Below are 17,343 nucleotides of genomic sequence, written 5' to 3' on the forward strand. Positions count from 1 at the left end.
ATACAACATGAATTGTAAACCTAATTTACATAGACGATCATATTGGTTGTCTGTATTCAGATTGCCTTAAATACTGGGTTTCCTTAGCGACCAACACATTCCCAACGTCAGAGTGTCTTAGTGACAGCGCTCAGCCGAACGCTGTGTTAATTGCGATGCCGTGCTTATTCGTCACGTAAGAAAGCAGCTAGTCTGGCGTAATTACAGGAGGCCTGCGTACCTCCCGATCCATTATTCCTGAGTGCGTGTCACGGCATGCTAATGATCTAATGTATTCTGTTATTGTAATTAGGAGGCTATGCTAATTAATGGAGGATGGAGGGTTAGCATTCAGGGCTCAGGGTGTGAGTCTCAAATGGCACCATATTCCCTGTAGTGAACCACTAGCTGACAGTAGTGCACGATCTAAGGAAATAGGCAGCCTCAGAGACACAGAGAAACAGGTGGCTCTGCTTCGGGTATGTGTGTCGCGGTAAAGAGGTTGTAAAGAGGTTGTAGAGGTTGTAAAGAGGTTGTAGAGAGGTTGTAGAGGTTGTAAAGAGGTTGTAAAGAGGTTGTAAAGAGGTTGAAAAGAGGTTGCAAAGAGGTTGTAGAGGTTGCAAAGAGGTTGTAGAGGTTGTAAAGAGACTGTAGAGGTTGTAAAGAGGTTGTAGAGGTTGTAAAGAGGCTGTAGAGGTTGTAAAGAGGTTGTAAAGAGGTTGTAGAGGTTGTAAAGAGGCTGTAGAGGTTGTAAAGAGCTTGTAGAGGTTGTAAAGAGGTTGTAGAGGTTGTAAAGAGGTTGTAGAGGTTGTAAAGAGGTTGTAGAGGTTGTAAAGAGGTTGTAGAGGTTGTAGAGGTTGTAAAGAGCTTGTAGAGGTTGTAAAGAGGTTGTAGAGGTTGTAAAGAGGTTGGAGAGTTTGTAAGGAGGTTGTAGAGGTTGTAGAGGTTGTAAAGAGCTTGTAGAGGTTGTAAAGAGGTTGTAGATGTTGTAGAGGTTGTAAAGAGGCTGTAGAGGTTGTAAAGAGGTTGTAGAAGTTGTAAAGAGGTTGTAGAGGTTGTAAAGAGGTTGTAAAGAGGTTGTAGAGGTTGTAAAGAGGTTGTAGAGGTTGTAAAGAGGTTGTAGAGGTTGTAAAGAGGTTGTAGAGGTTGTAGAGGTAAAAAGGTTGTAGAGGTTGTAAAGAGGTTGTAAGGAGGTTGTAGAGGTTGTAAGGAGGTTGTAGAGGTTGTAAAGAGGTTGTAAAGAGGTTGTAGAGGTTGTAGAGATTGTAAAGAGGTTGTAGAGGTTGTAAAGAGGTTGTAGAGGTTGTAAAGAGGTTGTAGAGGTTGTAAAGAAGTTGTAAAGAGGTTGTAAAGAGGTTGTAGAGGTTGTAGAGGTTGTAGAGATTGTAAAGGTTGTAGAGGTTGTAGAGGTAAAAAGGTTGTAGAGGTTGTAAAGAGGTTGTAAGGAGGTTGTAAGGAGGTTGTAGAGGTTGTAAAGAGGTTGTAGAAGTTGTAAAGAGGTTGTAGAGGTTGGAGAGGTTGTAAGGAGGTTGTAGAGGTTGTAAAGAGGTTGGAGAGATTGTAAGGAGGTTGTAGAGGTTGTAAAGAGGTTGTATAGGTTGTAAGAATAGTGTGGTTGTAAAAAGGTTGTTACAGGTATTAAAATATTTAAGGTGTTATGTGTTACAGGGTCAAGGGGGAAGACTGTAGTGACTTATAATATTATAAATCAAACAATAATTTCAACACTAAAGGTGTAACGGTTCTCTTGTGGTGAAGGAGAGTCGGACCAAAATGCAGCGTGTAGATTGCGATCCATGTTTATTCAACTAACGTAACACGAATCTAAATACAAACACTACAAAACAATAAATGTAACGAAAACCGAAACAGCCTAATACTGGTGCACATACACACAGAACAAGGACATCAAGACACTAAGGACAATCACCCACGAAACACTCAAAGAATATGGCTGCCTAAATAAGGTTCCCAATCAGAGACAACGATAAAAACCTGCCTCTGATTGAGAACCACTTCAGACAGCCATAGACCTAACTAGAACACCCCACTAAGCTACAATCCCAATACATACACACCACATACAAAAACCCATGCCACACCCTGGCCTGACCAAATAAATGAAGATAAACACAAAATACTTCGACCAGGGCGTGACAGAACCCCCCCCCTAAGGTGCGGACTCCCGAACGCACCTCAAAACACTAGGGAGGGTCCGGGTGGGCGTCTGTCCATGGTGGCGGCTCCGGCGCGGGACGTGGACCCCACTCACTCAATGTCTTAGTCCCCTCTCCTCGCGTCCTTGGATAGTCCACCCTCGCCGCCAACCATGGCCTAGTAGTCCTCACCCAGAACCCCACTGGACTGAGGAGCAGATCGGGACTGAGGGGAAGCTCGGGACTGAGGGGAAGCTCGGGACTGAGGGGAAGCTCGGGACTGAGGGGAAGCTCGGGAGAGAAGGGAAGCTCGGGAGTGAGAGGAAGCTCGGGAGTGAGAGTAAGCTCAGGAGTGAGAGGAAGCTCAGGCAGGTTGATGGATCTACCAGATCCTGGCTGGCTGGTGGTTTCGGCAGATCCTGGCTGACTGGCAGATCCCGGCTGACTGGCGGATCCCGGCTGACTGGCGGATCCCGGCTGACTGGCGGGTCCCGGCTGACTGGCGGGTCCTGGCTGACTGGCGGATCTGGCAGATCCTGGCTGACTGGCGGATCCTGGCCGACTGGCAGATCCTGGCCGACTGGCAGATCCTGGCCGACTGGCAGTTCTGGCAGATCCCGACTGACTGGCGGATCTGGAAGAGTCTGGCTGACTGGCGGATCTGGAAGAGTCTGGTTGACTGGCGGATCTGGAAGAGTCTGGTTGACTGGCGGATCTGGAAGAGTCTGGTTGACTGGCGGATCTGGAAGAGTCTGGAAGGATCTGGAAGAGTCTGGTTGACTAGCAGATCTGGAAGAGTCTGGTTGACTGGCGGATCTGGAAGAGTCTGGTTGACTAGCAGATCTGGAAGAGTCTGGTTGACTGGCGGATCTGGAAGAGTCTGGTTGACTGGCAGATCTGGAAGAGTCTGGTTGACTGGCAGATCTGGAAGAGTCTGGCAGACTGGCAGATCTAGAAGAGTCTGGTTGACTGGCGGATCTGGAAGAGTCTGGTTGACTGGCAGATCTGGAAGAGTCTGGCTGACTGGCGGATCTGGAAGAACCTGGCAGACTGGCAGATCTGGAAGAGTCTGTCTGACTGGCGGATCTGGAAGAGTCTGGCAGACTGGCAGATCTATAAGAGTCTGGCTGACTGGCGGATCCTGGCTGTCTGGCAGATCTGGAAGAGTCTGGCTGACTGGAGGATCCTGGCAGACTGAAAGATCTGGCTGCTCCATGCTGACTGGCGGCTCTGGCTGCTCCACGCTGACTGGCAGCTCTGGCTGCTCCATGTAGGCTGACAGCTCTGGCGGCTTCTTACAGACTGGCAGCTATGGCGGCTCCGTGCAGACTGGGAGCTCCTTGCAGACTGACAGCTCCTTACAGACTGACAGCTCCTTGCAGACTGACAGCTCCTTGCAGACTGACATCTCTGGCTGCTCCATGCAGACTGACATCTCTGGCTGCTCCATGCAGACTGACAGCTCTGGCTGCTTCATGCAGACTGACAGCTCCATGCAGACTGACATCTCTGGCTGCTCCATGCAGACTGACATCTCTGGCTGCTCCATGCAGACTGACAGCTCTGGCTGCTTCATGCAGACTGACAGCTCCTTGCAGACTGACAGCTCCTTGCAGACTGGCAGCTCCTTGCAGACTGGCAGCTCCTTGCAGACTGACAGCTCTGGCTGCTCCATGCAGACTGACATCTCTGGCTGCTTCATGCAGACTGGCAGCTCTGGCTGCTCCATGCAGACTGGCTGTTCTGGCTGCTCCATGCAGACTGGCTGTTCTGGCTGCTCCATGCAGACTGGCAGCTATGGCTGCTTCATGCAGACTGGCAGCTCTGGCTGCTTCATGCAGACTGACAGCTCCTTGCAGACTGACAGCTCCTTGCAGACTGGCAGCTCCTTGCAGACTGGCAGCTCCTTGCAGACTGACATCTCTGGCTGCTTCATGCAGACTGGCAGCTCTGGCTGCTCCATGCAGACTGGCTGTTCTGGCTGCTCCATGCAGACTGGCTGTTCTGGCTGCTCCATGCAGACTGGCAGCTATGGCTGCTTCATGCAGACTGGCAGCTCTGGCTGCTTCATGCAGACTGGCAGCTCTGGCTGCTCCATGCAGGCTGGCAGCTCTGGCTGCGCTGAACAGGCAGGAGACTCCAGCAGCGCTGTAGAGGAGGAAGGCTCTGGCTGCGCTGAACAGGCGGGAGACTCCGACAGCGCTGGAGAGGCGAGGCGCACTGTAGGCCTGATGCGTGGTGCTGGCACTGGTGGGACTGGACCGAGAACACGCACAGGAAGCCTGGTGTGGGGAGCTGCTACCGGAGGGCTGGGGTGTGGAGGTGGTACTGGATAGACCGGACCGTGCAGGCGCACTGGAGCTCTTGAGCACCGAGCCTGCCCAACCTTACCTGGCTCGATGCCCACTCTAGACCGGCCGATACAAGGAGCTGGAATATACCGCACCGGGCTATGCACCCGCACTGGGGACACCGTGCACACCACTGCATAACACAGTGCCTGCCCGGTCTCTCTAGCCCCCCGGTAAGCACAGGGAGTTTGCGCAGACTGCATAACACAGTGCCTGCCCGGTCTCTCTAGCCCCCCGGTAAGCACAGGGAGTTTGCGCAGGTCTCCTACCTGGCGTAGCCCTACTCCCTGTGAGCCCCCCCCAATACATTTTTGGGGCTGACTCTCGGGCTTCTGTCCGCGCCGCCGTGCTTGCTTCGCCAACCTCATTCTCCTGTAACCTTCCGCGCACTGCTCCATCGAATCCCAGGCGGGCTCCGGCACCCTGGGTCGACCGCCCACCTGTCTATCTCCTCCCAAGAAGTATATTCCATACTGTCCTCCTCTTTGGGCTGCTCCTGTTGCCTCTTCTCCTGCTGCTCCTGTTGCCTCTTCTCCTGCTGCACCTTTGGGCGGCTACACTCCCCTGGTTTAGCCCAGGGTCCTCTCCCATCGAGGATTTCCTCCCATATCCAGAAATCCTTCTTACGCATCTCCTCTTTGGGCTGCTCCTGCCTGTTGACACGCTGCTTGGTCCGTTTGTGGTGGGTGATTCTGTAACGGTTCTCTTGTGGTGAAGGAGAGTCGGACCAAAATGCAGCGTGTAGATTGCGATCCATGTTTATTCAACTAACGTAACACGAATCTAAATACAAACACTACAAAACAATAAACGTAACGAAAACCGAAACAGCCTAATACTGGTGCACATACACACAGAACAAGGACATCAAGACACTAAGGACAATCACCCATGAAACACTCAAAGAATATGGCTGCCTAAATATGGTTCCCAATCAGAGACAACGATAAACACCTGCCTCTGATTGAGAACCACTTCAGACAGCCATAGACCTAACTAGAACACCCCACTAAGCTACAATCCCAATACATACACACCACATACAAAAACCCATGCCACACCCTGGCCTGACCAAATAAATGAAGATAAACACAAAATACTTCGACCAGGGCGTGACAAAAGGCCTTTACCACCACACAATAATATTAATATGGACAAATATGAAAATGTTTTGCTAAGAAATGTTGCATAGCTTTGTGCTCTAATTCAGTGGTGTTGCATGTGCTATGTCCTAGCATTGGTATGTTTATATCTAAAATGTATATTTTTTTCAATATCCTGTGATCATGTCGTGCCATCGCCCTATATCAGAAGGGTTCATTTTATTTAAAAAATAATTTAACCTTTATTTAACGAGCCAAGTCAGTTAACAACACTAGTCGTAGTTCAGGCAGTAGGAAGCTCTCTCAACCAGAGAGGTGAGCCGTCCTCTTAAATGTAATTTATATGCAGATGATATAGTCTTATACTCAAGCTGGCCCCTCCCCGGATGTTGTGTTGAACACTCTACATCAAAGCTTTCTTAGTGTCCAACCAGCTTTATCTACCCTTCACCTTGTTCTGAACACCTCCAAAACAAAGGTCATGTGGTTTGGTAAGAAGAATGCCCCTCTTCCAACAGGTGTTATTACTACCTCTGAGGGTTTAGAGCTTGGGGTAGTCGCCTCATACAAGTACTTGGGAGTATGGCTAGACAGTACACTGTCCTTCTCTCAGCACATATCAAAGCTGCAGGCTAAAGTTAAATCTAGACTTGGTTTCCTCTATCGTAATCGCTCCTCTTTCACCCCAGCTGCCAAACTAGCCCTGATTCAGATGACCATCCTACCCATGCTAGATTAAGGAGACATAATTTATAGATCGGCAAGTAAGGGTGCTTTTGAGCTGCTAGAGGTTCTTTACCTTTCGGCCATCAGATTTTACACCAATGCTCCTTATAAGAGACATCACTGCACTCTATAGTCCTCTGTAAACTGGTCATCTCTATATACCAATACTCCTTAGCAGGCACACAAGAATGGAATGGTCTACTGTATCAAAAGCTTTGGCCAAGTCAATAAAAATAGCAGACAACATTGCTAAGAATCAATGGCAGTGGTGACGTCATTGAGGACCTTTAAGGTTGCAGTGGCACATCCATAACCTGAGCCGAAACATACCAGAGAGAATACTATAGACATCAAGAAAGACAGTCAGTTGATTATTGACAAGTTTTTCCAACACTTTTGATAAACAAGGCAAAATAAAAATAGGCCTATAACAGTTAGGAGAAACAGGTTAAAAAGGTCAGAGGCTTGGATATGATAGGGGCAGCAACCTTAAAGAAGAAAGGGTCTAAACCATCTGACCCAGACGTTTTTTGGGGGGTCAAGTTTCAGGAGCTCCTTTAGCACCTCGGACTCAGTGACTGCCTGCAGGGAGAAACTTTGTAGCGGGGAAGGGGGGAAAAAGAGGGAGAAGCATCGGGACTAGTCACATTAGAAGTGGTGGAAGATGAGGAAATGTTGGATGGGCAAGGATGCACGTCTGAGTCAAATAGGAATCCTGACTTAATGAAGGGATGCGAGCTCAGCCATGTGCTTCTTATCAGTAACAAACACATCATCAAAATGAAGGGACAGCTGTGAGGAGGAGGGTTTCTTCTCCAGGTCTTTAACTGCTCCTTAAAGTAACTAACTTTTGCCTTCCAGAAAGCCTGACTGGACTTATTTCCCATTTGCCTGAACGATAGCCAGTCAGCCTGAGTATGAGTGTGCCGAGCTTTTCGCCAAATGCAATTCTTGAGGTGGAGTAACTCTGCAAGATCACGGTTGAACCAGGGGCTGAACCTGTTTTTAATTTAAATTGTCTTTATGGGGGCGTGTTTGTTAACAATACCACTGAAAATATCAAAGAAGAAGGTCCAAGCGTCTTTGACAGAGGGGATCAAGCTGATTCTATACCATTTTACAGAGGCCAGGTCATGAAGGAAGGCTTGCTCATTAACGTTTTTACCAAGCGTCTATGATAAATCAGGACATGTCGTTTCACTGAGCAGCCATTACGACCACAGGCTGTAAAACAGTGATCACTCAGGTCATTACAGAAAACACCAGGCTGATACCTATCAGGATTATTTGTGAGGATAACATCGAGGAGAGTAGCCTTTTCTGGGTGTTTGGAGTCATACCTTGTGGGATTGGTAATAATCTGAGAAAAATTTGGGGAGTCCCATTGGTTTAGGACTTGGTCAGGTGGTTTAAGTATGTCCCAGTTTAGGTCACCTAGCAGGACAAATTCAGACTTAGTGTAAGGGGCCAGGAAAGAGCTTAGGGCAGATAGGGTACAGGCCGGTGCTGATGGAGGACGATAGCACCCAGCAACAGTCAACAAAGAGCTTTTTGAAAGTGTAATGCTTAAAACCAGCAAATCAAATTGTTTGGGGACAGACTTGGTGGAGACAACCGAGCACTGAAGGTGATCCTTGGTAAAGATTGACACTCCCCACCTTTGGAAGATCTGTCTTGCCGAAAAAGATTTTAACCAGAAAGGTTAACATCAGTATTCAAAACACTCTTCCTTAACCACGCCTCAGCAATGGCCAACACATCTGGATTGGAGCTGTGAACCCACACTTTCAATTGACAATAAGCTTCTAGTGTTAACGTGCAGAAAACCCAATTATTTACGGTTGCAGAAATCAGTGAAGCAGATATCAGAGCGCAAGTCAGAATTGGGGCTAGCGACAGTAAAATGTTGCATGCCAGGGTGTGCATGCACATTTCCAGATATCATCAACAGTATTACAATCAGGGCACGGAAGAGGACAGGGAGAGCTCTGCAGTGCTGATTTATGACATCTGAATGTGCATCAGATGGCAACAAGATCATGTTGTACAGCAACTTCATCAGGTAACATGAATACTAAGCCGGGCAAAGAAAGTTGGGCAAAGAAAGTTTGTAGTCAACAAAGTATGCAGGAGTCATGAGGCAAATAGCAAAATGCACAAGAAAACAACAACAACTTGGGGCCAGACATTGTAAGTTCAGAGTCACTCGCCCTAACAGTGCGTGAGTGCTGGAGGCGAGATTAGCTCGGGAGAGAGGGGAGAGTGTGGTGGAGGTATCTGTACTAGACAGGGGGAGACAGGCCAGGGAGAGAGGGGAGAGTGTAGTGGGGGTTCCTGTACCAGACAGGGGGAGACAGGCCAGGGAGAGAGGGGAGAGTGTGGTTGGGGTTCCTGTACCAGACAGGGGGAGACAGGCCAGGGAGAGAGGGGAGAGTGTAGTGGGGGTTCCTGTACCAGACAGGGGGAGACAGGCCAGGGAGAGAGGGGCGAGTGTGGTGGGGGTTCCTGTACCAGACAGGGGGAGACAGACCAGGGAGAGAGGGGTGAGTGTGGTGGGGGTTCCTGTACCAGACAGGGGGAGACAGACCAGGGCAGACGGTGAACAGATCACCAGGTGGAATCCAAGCAGCAGAGCAGCAGGCAGTGGGAGTAGGTGTCACCCACTTGGGAGAAGCTTTTATTCAGGAGGAAGAATTATTGTAGAAAATGCCAGTGGATGGTCTCTGAACAGCAGGAGGGGGCTTCAAAGGATGCTTCAAAGACTCCTGCCACTTGTTGGGCCCAAAGGCAGTAAGCTAAGTTTTAAAAAAATGTTTATTTTAAGTTGTGTGTTATAGGGCAAGGGTCTCTGAACCGGTCCTGGAGAGACACTGGGTGTGGAGAATGTAAATGTAAACCTTTTACTTCACACCTTAGTACTAATTGAATTTGTATCTGGTCTGTCCTTGCAAGCCTGGGAGGCTTTACTCAGCACTCAGTCCCCATTTAAAATAAAATATATCATTGTAATGTACCTTCTTTTTCTTTTCTTTTTTCAGTAAGAGAACGTGTAGGAAAAAAACAGCATAAAGTGATGATGGATTTCATTAAGAGTTTACAGTTTCAACAAATCAGGTGTGGAATCCAATCGATTGTGTGTTTTTCCAATGTAGAAGAGTCCCTCAAGCATCCGAATATTAACCACCATCACTCTGTCTTTATTTGCATATTTTACTAAAAAACATTTACATTTTCCTCACATTTACAACCAATTAGAAGGCCACATATCCTGTCTTTGTGTGATTATTTTTGTTGTATTTAACGTACAAGAGATCAACTGTTCTATTGCGGTTCTGAAAAGTCTCTAAAAGTCTCTATTAAAACAAACACACCTTTATGTCACGACTCCTCCCGAAGGTGGCTCCCCTTCCTGTTCGGGTGGCTCCCCTTCCTGTTCGGGTGGCTCCCCTTCCTGTTCGGGTGGCTCCCCTTCCTGTCCGGGTGGCTCCCCTTCCTGTCCGGGTGGCTCCCCTTCCTGTTCGGGTGGCTCCCCTTCCTGTTCGGGTGGCTCCCCTTCCTGTCCGGGTGGCTCCCCTTCCTGTCACCGGGCTGCCACTGCATTTTCCCCTTCTCTTTGTGCTGGATTGTTTTGTGTGCTGATTAGTCCTGTCCGGGTGGCGCTCTTTGTGCGGGATTGTTTTGTGTGTAGGCTGATTAGTCGGGCTATGTTAGCCAGTTTCCCGCCTGTTCTTTGTGCATTGTTTTGTGTGTAGGCTGATTAGTCGGGCTATGTTAGCCAGTAGGCCCGCCTGCTCTTTGTGCGGGATTGTTTTGTGTGTAGGCTGATTAGTCGGGCTATGTTAGCCAGTAGGCCCGCCTGCTCTTTGTGCGGGATTGTTTTGTGTGTAGGCTGATTAGTCGGGCTATGTTAGCCAGTAGGCCCGCCTGCTCTTTGTGCTGGATTGTTTTGTGTGTAGGCTGATTAGTCGGGCTATGTTAGCCAGTAGGCCCGCCTGCTCTTTGTGCGGGATTGTTTTGTGTGTAGGCTGATTAGTCGGGCTATGTTAGCCAGTAGGCCCGCCTGCTCTTTGTGCGGGATTGTTTTGTGTGTAGGCTGATTAGTCGGGCTATGTTAGCCAGTAGGCCCGCCTGCTCTTTGTGCGGGATTGTTGCTCTGAGCACGTTCCATGTTGACTTGTTTCGTTAGTGGGTTTTTCTCCGGACTGTTTGAGTCCCCGTGTTTGGGGTATTTGTTTTGTGTGCGTCCTGTGTTTCGTGGGGTATAGCACTACCCTGTACTCTCTGCTTCCTGCGCCTGACTTCGCACCCGCTAAGCCCAGAGCGTTACAATTTAGTGGGTAGGACCAAATGTTATGAAATCCCTGAAGATGCGCTAGTCCAAAATGGGTGGGAAAGAGAGAGAGGATTTATCATTTGGTACAAATCGAATCTACAAAATCTATATGATCTCCTCAACATTGGTGAAATATCATTGTTTAAAACTGGAAAAGGAAATCGTACTGACAGAAAAAATGTGTTCCATTGCGCAATATATATATCCTCCCCTCAGAATCTCCGTATTACTCAGAGGAGATATTCCCCACCCCTGAGGAAAAGATGTGCCATTTCCAGGCCCAGGGAAATGTGCTTCATCTGTGGGGACACAAATGCACAGGAACATTACCTGATCTAACGAGCACATGAGGGGACAGCTTCATTACAGGCCATAGTGTCTCTAACTGTGTTAATCTCCCCCATAGAGACAACAGTGACAGACCACATGAGGGGACAGCTTTATTACAGGCCATAGTGTCTCTAACTGTGTTAATCTCCCCCATAGAGACAACAGTGACAGACCACATGAGGGGACAGCTTTATTACAGGCCATAGTGTCTCTAACTGTCTTCATCTCCCCCATAGAAACAACAGTGACAGACCACAGGAGGGGACAGCTTTATTACAGGCCATACTGTCTCTGATTGTCTTCATCTCCCCCATAGAAACAACAGTGACAGACCACAGGAGGGGACAGCTTTATTACAGGCCATAGTGTCTCTAACTGTCTTCATCTCCCCCATAGAAACAACAGTGACAGACCACATGAGGGGACAGCTTTATTACAGGCCATAGTGTCTCTAACTGTCTTCATCTCCCCCATAGAAACAACAGTGACAGACCACATGAGGGGACAGCTTTATTACAAGCCATAGTGTCTCTAACTGTGTTAATCTCCCCCATAGAGACAACAGTGACAGACCACATGAGGGGACAGCTTTATTACAGGCCATAGTGTCTCTAACTGTGTTAATCTCCCCCATAGAAACAACAGTGACAGACCACATGAGGGGACAGCTTCATTACAGGCCATACTGTCTCTAACTGTCTTCATCTCCCCATAGAAACAACAGTGACAGACCACACGAGATTACAGGCCATAGTGTCTTAACTGTCTTCATCTCCCCATAGAAACAACAGTGACAGACCACACGTAGCTTTACCCATAGTGTCTCTAACTGTCTTCATCTCCCCATAGAAACAACAGTAGCAGCACCGTTTATTGCAGCTCTGTAGTTTCTGTACTTTGTCAATGGTAACTCTATGGGGAGACTCACCTGCTGCTCACCTCTTGGCCACAGTACAGTAGCTATATGATTACAGACAGCTAGCCAGCTCATTCATCGTCAATCATAGACAGAACTTGTTCCTGCACTCAACAATTCACAGCCCAGTACGCTGTACAACATCAGCTATTCATACAACCACACATTCACAGCCCAGTACGCTGTACAACATCAGCTCCACAGGTAGTATCACATTTTTCATTTCATTTCATTACAGTACAACGGCCCAGTACGCTTGAAATTTGTTTGATCGAAAAAAGCAAAACTGAAATTAACAAAAATATAAAAAATAAAAAATTGTCTACAGATGACTACTGGTTTGAGCTACATAGCAATGGTAAATTACAGCTTATATTAAAACTCTATGAACGTACACACAGAAGAAGAAGAGAAAGCACAGTACAACAGGAAGCTGCTGATTTACACCCTACACACCCTGATAGATAAACATGTCCACCAAAAATAATACCAAAATATATGGTTGCTTTATCGGCTAGTTAATAATGTTTAAATAAAAATGTAATAAAAATGTTGATTTCTAAAAAGCATTTTCTTCTATTTAGCATACAGGTCTGTTCTCCAGTTATTGAAAGAGGTGCAGAGGGTAATACATATGACATCATTAATTCAACTTATACTGGCAATACGTGCAGCATCAAAACGGGCAAGAAAATAACAGAATTCTATGACCTGGGGCGGAGCCTTGGCCAGGGTTGCAACCTCATCCCTGAGCGCTAAAATATTTACATTAACAAATTGGTCACAATTCTAGAAAAATCCTCAGCCCCTGGTGTTAGTCTCCACAATTCAGAGGTTAAATGCCTACTCTTCGCAGATGACCTGTGTCTGCTGTCACCCACAGCACATGGCCTATAGCAGAGCCTGGACCTGCTAGAGCAGTACCGTCAGACCTGGGCCCTGGCAGTAAACCCCCACAGCACATGGCCTATAGCAGAGCCTGGACCTGCTAGAGCAGTACCGTCAGACCTGGGTCCTGGCAGTAAACCCCCAAAATACTCAAATAATGATTTTTCAGAGAAGATCCAGACGTCAGGGAATTAGAAAAAAGTTCTCAATTGGTACAAAATATATAGAGTACTGTACACACTACAATCACATAGGTTTATATATATAGGGTACTGTACACACTACAATTACTTAGGTGTAAATATATAGAGTACTGTACACACTACAATCACTTAGGTTTATATATATAGAGTACTGTACACACTACAATTACTTAGGTTTAAATATATAGAGTACTGTACACACTACAATCACTTAGGTTTATATATATAGGGTACTGTACACACTACAATTACTTAGGTGTAAATATATAGAGTACTGTACACACTACAATTACTTAGTTTTAAATATATAGAGTACTGTACACACTACAATTACTTAGGTTTAAATATATAGAGTACTGTACACACTACAATCACTTAGGTTTATATATATAGGGTACTGTACACACTACAATTACTTAGGTGTAAATATATAGAGTACTGTACACACTACAATTACTTAGTTTTAAATATATAGAGTACTGTACACACTACAGTTACTTAGGTTTAAATATATAGAGTACTGTACACACTACAATGACTTAGTTTTATATATATAGACTACTGTACACACTACAATTACTTAGGTTTAAAAATAAGCTCAACTGAACTGAGAAAGGGCATTCTACGGCAATACAAACCCAATTGAAATTGAAAACCAATGACACTTTATGGCAGTGAGATGTGGGGTCCACTTGCAAAACAAGATTTCACCCAATGGGACAAACACCCCACTGAAACCTGCATGCAGAGTTCTGTAAGATTCTCCTACATGTCCAGAGGAAACTACAAACGAGGCCAATACCCACAAAAAATTCAAACTCAAAAAAGAGCAATTACATTTTTGGAAACATCTAAAATACAGTGTCCCCCTCTCATATCATAACCAAGCCCTGCAATGCCAAGAGCTGAGTAAAGAAAATAGTCCCCTCATCCAGCTGGTCCTGTGACTGAGTTCAAAGTACATGCTCAGGGAGAACAGCCATGCCATTAAGAAAGGTAGACAGAGAAAAACCTGGCTCCCTGTAGAGGAAAGGCTGGGCAACCACTGCACCACAGCAGCACCTGAGACAGAGCTGCATTTCCTGACAAAAAAACAACTAGAGAGTGTAATTTCCCCAAATTTGAAACCCTTATTTAAGGTTTCAAAGACCTCTCTGATGAGAATAGGCTATCCATCCTGTTGGGGGAAGAAGCAGATAACTGTGGGTTGGCAGACCACTACATTGAAGACCTCTCTGATGAGAGTAGGCTACCCATCCTGTTGGGGGAAGAAGCAGATAACTGTGGGTTGGCAGACCACTACATTGAAGACCTCTCTGATGAGAGTAGGCTACCCATCCTGTTGGGGGAAGAAGCAGATAACTGTGGGTTGGCAGACCACTACATTGAAGACCTCTCTGATGAGAGTAGGCTACCCATCCTGTTGGGGGAAGAAGCAGATAACTGTGGGTTGGCAGACCACTACATTGAAGACCTCTCTGATGAGAGTAGGCTACCCATCCTGTTGGGGGAAGAAGCAGATAACTGTGGGTTGGCAGTGCACTACATTGCTTAATGCCATAAGAGGAAGGACAGTGTCTGACAGACCAACCATGTCCTCTATGCCATTGTTATTGTCCATTGTATGGTTATTTTCGGTACTGATTGTCCCGTTGAAAATCTTGATTATTATTAGTAGTTTTATTAGTAGTATTTGAATTATGTTAATATTGTAAATGAAATCAATTAAATTCCAAAGTACACTTTGGCAATATGTACATGGTTACATCATGCCAATAAAGCTATTTGAATTTAACTGAAAGAGAGAGAGCAAGAGAGAAAGATAGAGAACTAAAAAGAGCGAGAAGGACATATGCCCAGGCCATGAGCAGAACAACAGGCCCAACCCTAAAGACAGCGAGAAGGACATATGCCCAGGCCGTGAGCAGAACAACAGGCCCAACCCTAAAGACAGCGAGAAGGACATATGCCCAGGCCGTGAGCAGAACAACAGGCCCAACCCTAAAGACAGCGAGAAGGACATATGCCCAGGCCGTGAGCAGAACAACAGGCCCAACCCTAAAGACAGCGAGAAGGACATATGCCCAGGCCTTGAGCAGAACAACAGGCCCAACCCTAAAGACAGCGAGAAGGACATATGCCCAGGCCATGAGCAGAACAACAGGCCCAACCCTAAAGACAGCGAGAAGGACATATAACCAGGCCGTGAGCAGAACAACAGGCCCAACCCTAAAGACAGCGAGAAGGACATATGCCCAGGCCATGAGCAGAACAACAGGCCCAACCCTAAAGACAGCGAGAAGGACATATGCCCAGGCCATGAGCAGAACAACAGGCCCAACCCTAAAGACAGCGAGAAGGACATATGCCCAGGCCGTGAGCAGAACAACAGGCCCAACCCTAAAGACAGCGAGAAGGACATATGCCCAGGCCGTGAGCAGAACAACAGGCCCAACCCTAAAGACAGCGAGAAGGACATATGCCCAGGCCATGAGCAGAACAACAGGCCCAACCCTAAAGACAGCGAGAAGGACATATGCCCAGGCCGTGAGCAGAACAACAGGCCCAACCCTAAAGACAGCGAGAAGGACATATAACCAGGCCGTGAGCAGAACAACAGGCCCAACCCTAAAGACAGCGAGAAGGACATATGCCCAGGCCGTGAGCAGAACAACAGGCCCAACCCTAAAGACAGCGAGAAGGACATATGCCCAGGCCGTGAGCAGAACAACAGGCCCAACCCTAAAGACAGCGAGAAGGACATATGCCCAGGCCGTGAGCAGAACAACAGGCCCAACCCTAAAGACAGCGAGAAGGACATATGCCCAGGCCGTGAGCAGAACAACAGGCCCAACCCTAAAGACAGCGAGAAGGACATATGCCCAGGCCGTGAGCAGAACAACAGGCCCAACCCTAAAGACAGCGAGAAGGACATATAACCAGGCCGTGAGCAGAACAACAGGCCCAACCCTAAAGACAGCGAGAAGGACATATGCCCAGGCCATGAGCAGAACAACAGGCCCAACCCTAAAGACAGCGAGAAGGACATATGCCCAGGCCATGAGCAGAACAACAGGCCCAACCCTAAAGACAGCGAGAAGGACATATGCCCAGGCCGTGAGCAGAACAACAGGCCCAACCCTAAAGACAGCGAGAAGGACATATGCCCAGGCCGTGAGCAGAACAACAGGCCCAACCCTAAAGACAGCGAGAAGGACATATGCCCAGGCCATGAGCAGAACAACAGGCCCAACCCTAAAGACAGCGAGAAGGACATATGCCCAGGCCGTGAGCAGAACAACAGGCCCAACCCTAAAGACAGCGAGAAGGACATATAACCAGGCCGTGAGCAGAACAACAGGCCCAACCCTAAAGACAGCGAGAAGGACATATGCCCAGGCCGTGAGCAGAACAACAGGCCCAACCCTGAAGACAGCGAGAAGGACATATGCCCAGGCCGTGAGCAGAACAACAGGCCCAACCCTAAAGAGAGCGAGAAGGACATATAACCAGGCCGTGAGCAGAACAACAGGCCCAATACCTGGAGGTGTTCTTGAGGAGGGCCGACCGGGCTCTTCTCCAGGTACGACGAAAGCCCCTATCTGGGCAGAAGGAACGCCGACCTCCTCTTCCTGCTCAGGGAAGAGCGGGGGTTGATACCCCAGGGAACACTCAAAAGGAGAGAGGCCCGTAGAAGCGCAGGGAGGGTGTTGCGGGCGTATTCGACCCACACCAGCTGCTGGCTCCAGGAGGAGGGGTTGGTCGGAGACCAGGCAACGCAGAATAGCCTCCAGATCCTGGTTGGCTCGCTCCGACTGGCCGTTGGACTGGGAGGTTCCCGAGAAGTTGGAGTGACCGATGAGATGGCGCTGCTAGCATCTGGGTTACTGAGGGGCTGTGTGGTTACCACCATGTTAGACTGCCTCCCAAAGAACCCGTGGAATTGCTCCAGAAAAATGTCCAATGCCCGGGTCATGGTGTTCAGTCAACGTTTGGACCCCCTCCATAAGGCCACAAAGCAGTTCCTCGTGCCTCCCGATGGAGGCTCCTTGGGAGATGGCATCGCGTAGTTGGCCTGGGTCAGCTGGGTCAGTCAGTACCAGTTCGTGCTATCAGGTTTGAAGGTAAGACCCGAAGTAACAATGTTTTTACAGCAACGGGGGCAGGCAAATGACAGGTCAAGGCAGGCAGGGGTCGATAACCAGAATAGTGGGGGCAAGGTACAAGACGGCAGGCGCGCTCAGGGTCAGGGGAAGGCAGAGTGGTCAGGGACAGGACAGGCAAGGGTCAAAACCAGGAGGGCGAGAAAAAGAGAGACTGGAAAAGCAGGAGCTGAGACAAAAAATGCTGTTTGACTT

This window comes from Oncorhynchus nerka, linkage group LG6, assembly GCF_034236695.1.
Source record: "Oncorhynchus nerka isolate Pitt River linkage group LG6, Oner_Uvic_2.0, whole genome shotgun sequence".
Taxonomy (NCBI): domain Eukaryota; kingdom Metazoa; phylum Chordata; class Actinopteri; order Salmoniformes; family Salmonidae; genus Oncorhynchus; species Oncorhynchus nerka.